General features: G+C 47.7%; 1 protein-coding gene across 4 annotated transcripts in view; it reads left to right on the top strand.

Annotated features, from left to right (window-relative positions):
- The first annotated feature begins 2,701 nt into the window (after window positions 1–2,701).
- Window positions 2,702–4,708, top strand: part of LOC309399220 (transmembrane protein 132D-like) — a 330,593-nt gene continuing 328,586 nt past the window's right edge. For 2 of the 4 annotated variants that reach the window (XM_081966866.1, XM_081966865.1), the window contains exon 1: window positions 2,702–2,772. The gene's annotated coding sequence lies outside the window, so the exon portion shown is untranslated. The remainder of the gene's footprint in view (window positions 2,773–4,708) is intronic. The other 2 variants (XM_081966868.1, XM_081966867.1) reach the window with 2 other exon arrangements.

Below are 4,708 nucleotides of genomic sequence, written 5' to 3'. Positions count from 1 at the left end.
ACACGCTTTCCAAATCAAGCAAGAAAAGAAAGAAGGTTGCCTATATAAGCAGTCCTACGGCCACCATTGTGCCTAAAATTTCGGTTGCTAAGTGAGTTTTGTCCCACTTTACGACCCTTCCTTGCCACCGTTGTTAAGTGAGTCACTACAGATGGTAAATTAGTTGTTATGTGAATCCCGCCTCCCCGGGGACTTTGCTTGTCAGAAGTTCGCAAAAGGGGATCGCGTGACCTCCCCCCCCCCCGGGACACTGCGACCGTCATAAATGTGAGTCGGTTATCAAGCCTCTGAATTTTGATCAGATAAGTCTGAAAAACGGCCCGTTTTTTCCAGTACCGTTGTAACTTCGAACGGGCACGAAATGAATCGTCGTAAGTGGGGGCTACCTGTATTTTCCCCGTTGAAAAAACCCGGAGTTGTATGCATTGCCAAAACAACAACAAAACCCCCAAAACGAAACCCAGAAAGGTTTGCATTGTCCCCAATCAAAGAGAGAAAGCAAAATTGCAAGTTTTGCACCAGGATGCAAATGAGGAGGAAGAAAAATAAATCAGTGTCCTTCATCTAGAGATTAAAAAAATAAACCCGTGTCATCAGAGGCAGAAGGCTGATGGCTTGTGCGTCTCCCTTAAATCATTCTTGTTTGGCTTGTTGATGGTTAAAAGATTTCTACCCTTCTCTGATGCTTATCTTGGGCCGGGCTGGTTTTCAAAGGGAGAATTATCTCCCGCGTGTGCTAAACCGCCACCGAATTTCTACCTATTTCATTTATTTATCTAACGCGTGCACGCTATTGTACATACAATAATACAATAGTAGAGTTGGAAGGGACCTTGGAGGTCTTCTAGTCCAACCCCCTGCCTAGGCAGGAAACCCTATACCGTTTCAGACAAATGGCTATCCAACATCTTCTTAAAGACTCCCAGTGTTGGGGCATTCACAACTTCTGGAGGCAACTTCTGTTCCACGGATTAATTGTTCTAACTGTCAGGAAGTTTCTCCTCAGTTCTAAGTTGCTTCTCTCCTTGATTAGTTTCCACCCATTGCTTCTTGTTCTACCCTCAGGTGCCTTGGAGAATAGTTTGACTCCCTCTGCCTCTCCCTCTGGACATGCTCGCATGCCCACCCCCATAATTTAATGCCCTCCCCCACTGCCCCGTGCATGTGCGCACGGCTTTCTTGGAGCCTGGGAAGGGTGAAAACAGCCCCCCCACTCCTCCCCCGGAAGCCCTCTGGAGGCCAGAAATGTCCTGTTTTCTGACCTCCGGTTTGTGTGTTGGGCCATTTTTCGCCTTCCGGAGGCTGAAAAACAGCCCAACCTGCAAACCACAAGCCCGTTCCTGAAAATCAAGGCCGAAAATCAGCTGACAGGGCAATGCCTCGCATGCCCTCAGAAATGCCATAGGTTCTCCATCACAGTTCTAGGGTATGGCACGGAATAGTAATAGCAACAGCACTTCGACTTATATACCGCTTTACAGCCCTCTCTAAGCAGTTTATAGAGTCAGCCTCTTGCCCCCATCAATCTGGGTCCTCATTTTGCCCACCACGGAAGGAGGGAAGGCTGAGTCAACCTTGAGCCAGTCAGGGTCGAACTCCAGAATGTGGGCAGAATTAGGCTGCAATACTGCATTCTAATCACTGGGAAGGAAGGAAGGAAGGAAGGAAGGAAGGAAGGAAGGAAGGAAGGAAGGAAGGAAGAAGGAAGGAAAATAGCAATAGCACTTAGGTTTATCTACCACTTTACAGTGCTTTGCAGCCCTCTCTAAATGGTTTACAGAGTCAGCCTCTTTTCCCCCCAACAATCTGGGTCCTCATTTTTATCCACCTCGGAAGGCTGAGTCAACCTTGAGCCAGTCAGGATTGAACTGTTGAAAACCAGCAGAGTTAGCTTGCAATGCTGCATTTTAACCACTGTGTACGATGGAAGGCATGGATGGATGGATGGATGGAGGGACAGACGGACCACTGTGTCCTCAGGGCCGCCTGAGTAATGCTAACGGTTATTGTAGTCTGCACGTTTTGGACACAGGACACACATAAACCTCCAAGTGGCCTCAATGACCCTCTAAAAAGATGCAAATGACCAGCCGTCTGCAAGGAGTGTAAATCCTCCCATCCCCCACCATCAGTCAGAGCTGAAGAAGCTTCTGGGATGAGAAGCGAAACGTCTTCAAAAGAAAGAACAAGAAAGTCCTGAAAACAAAGCACCTTTGAGACAACCGTGCGCTGGAGGCTTGAGAATCTCTACAGACTTTTTGGGTTGCCTGTTTTATGGTCCTGTCCTTGAGTGAAACGCAATCTCTGGAAACGGGTCGTGCGGAGACTAACTTTTCCTCTGGATCGGCTCCAGCATGAAGCTTCAAAAAGAAGTAACTCGCCCAGCGCAGGTACGACTCACCTGTCTTAACACATCTGTTCCACCCTTTCTTCGTGGGCAACTCCTTCCGCCTCCCCCCCAGGGCTCTGGCAGGGTTAGGGTTTCAGCTTCTCTCGATGCGCCCAAATTCGTGTTTTTATAATTTTTCAGAAGGGGGGGGGGCATTGAAAGCCTTTTAGGGATGCAGCACCGGGTGGGCTGCAGAGATCGATGTTCACAAGTGCAAGTATCGACTTTTGCTTTCCCCCCCCCAAGGAAGCACGTGATGGATAAATTTGTATTCTTAATTTATTCTTTCAGAATCTTTCTGGTGTAACCGAAGACTATTTTTCTATCATTTACACTCTGGAATGATGGGCTTAATTCGATTGGGAAATGGAAGCCTCCGTGCGGTGAGTAGCTACTAGGAATCGTCTCTGTCTTTTCTCCTCCTTCTCCTTTGCTTTCTCTTTTTCTTTCTCCTCCTCTTTCCATCATTCCTCAACTTGTCGTTTCGTCATTCCTTTTACTTCTCCTTTCATTCTTCCCCTTCTTTTCTTCCTTCTCTCCTTCTCCTCACCCTCTCATGTCTCCTCCTCCCCTACCATTCCACAAAACCCACTTCTTTGTAGCACTGATAATGTTCCCTAGTTGGGTAGTGAAATATCTGCAAGAAAACAAGATCAGAGAGTATCAAGGATCACATATTTCTCCTCCTCCCCTCATTCTTCTTCACCTCTTCCTTTCATCATTCCTTCTCCTTTCATTCTTTTCCCACTTCTTCCTTCTTTCCTTCTCCTCTCCTTTTCTTCCCTCCTCATCCTCCTCCACTCAACATTCTCCACATCCTCTTCCTTTCATCATTTCTTCTCCTTTCGTTCTTTCTTTTCTCCCTCTTCTTCCATCTATCCTTCTCCTCTCCCTTTCATCCTTCCTTCCCATTCTCCTTTTCCTCTTTCCAACTTCTCCTTCCCCTGCCTTTCTGTTTCTTCTTCTCTTCTTCCATCTATCCTCCTCCTCTCTCTTTTATCCTTCCTTCTCCTCCTCCTCCTTTTCCTCCTTCCACCTTTCTCCTCCCCCTGCCTTTCTCTTTCTCCTTCTCTTCTTCCATCCATCCTTCTCTCCCTTTCATCCATCCTCCTCCTCCTTTTCCTCTTTCCACCCTTCTCCGCCCCCTTGCTCCGCTTCCTCTTCCCCTTCCTTCCTTCCTCTTCCCCTTTCCTATTCAGGCTGCCTAGAGTGATGGTCCTTCCAGTGTTCCAGAAGGCACCAACTGGCACCAAAGCTGGTCCCTCCGCCGTCCCTTCATCTCCAACCTCACACGGCCCACATGTTGGGCCCAACAAACAGGGCATCAGGTCTCCAGCTGCTGAGAAATTCACAGCCGGGCATCTGTTCGCCTTTGAGGAGGTGTTCACTTCAAAGAGCTTTGCCCAGGGTTAGTGGCAGCCAACACTTCAATTCCTCTTCCAGTTGTCTCATTTCAACACTTCAACACTTCCCCATCTGTCACTGGGGGCTAGAAGAGAAGATCCTAGTTATTGTTAGTTGTGAAGTCGTGTCCGACCCATCGTGACCCCATGGACAACTTTCCTCCAGGCCTTCCTGTCCTCTACCATCCTCTGGAGTCCATTGAAGCTCACGCCGACTGCTTTGGTGACTCCATCCAGCCACCTCCTTCTCTGCTGTCCCCTTCTTCTTCTTTTGCCCTCCACCGTTCCCAGCATGAGGCTCTTCTCCAGGGAGTCCTTCCTTCTCATTAGGTGGCCAAAGTCTTTGAGTTTCCTCTTCAGGATCTGGCCTTCTAAAAAGCAATCAGGGTTGATCTCCTCTAGGACTGACCGGTTGGATCGCCTTGCAGTCCAAGGGACTCAATGCAGGAGTCTTCTCCAGCACCAGAGTTCAAAGGCCTCCATTCTTTGGCGCTCAGCCTTCCTTGTGGTCCCACTTTCACAGCCATCCATTGCAACAGTGGCAAGTATTAATAAGGAGACAGGACTATATATTACTCTGAGTTGAGTGAGAGACCAGGTCTTTGATCGCAGCAGGGACCCTGGTGGTTAAGCACATACCAAAGTCTTCCATTCTTTTGCAAAAAAATATTTTTTTTTAAAAAAAAGGATAGGAGAAATATTTAGTTCACTTGGGAAGCTGGAGCAAATCATTCATAAATTAAGAGTGATGCTAATTTTGCAGCTGTAACTTTTCAGCTCTATTTGAAGGGCTGCCACCGAGAGGAGGGGGCCAAGCTATTTTCCAAAACACCCAAAAGCCAGACAAGGAGCAATGGATGGAAACTGACCAAGGAGAGATTCAACCTGGAAATAAGGAGGAATTTTCTGAGAGTGA

Source organism: Natrix helvetica, assembly GCF_964273705.1.
Source record: "Natrix helvetica genome assembly, chromosome: 14".
Classification (NCBI taxonomy): Eukaryota; Metazoa; Chordata; class Lepidosauria; order Squamata; family Natricidae; genus Natrix; species Natrix helvetica.
This window is presented reverse-complemented; position numbering and strand designations above follow the sequence as displayed.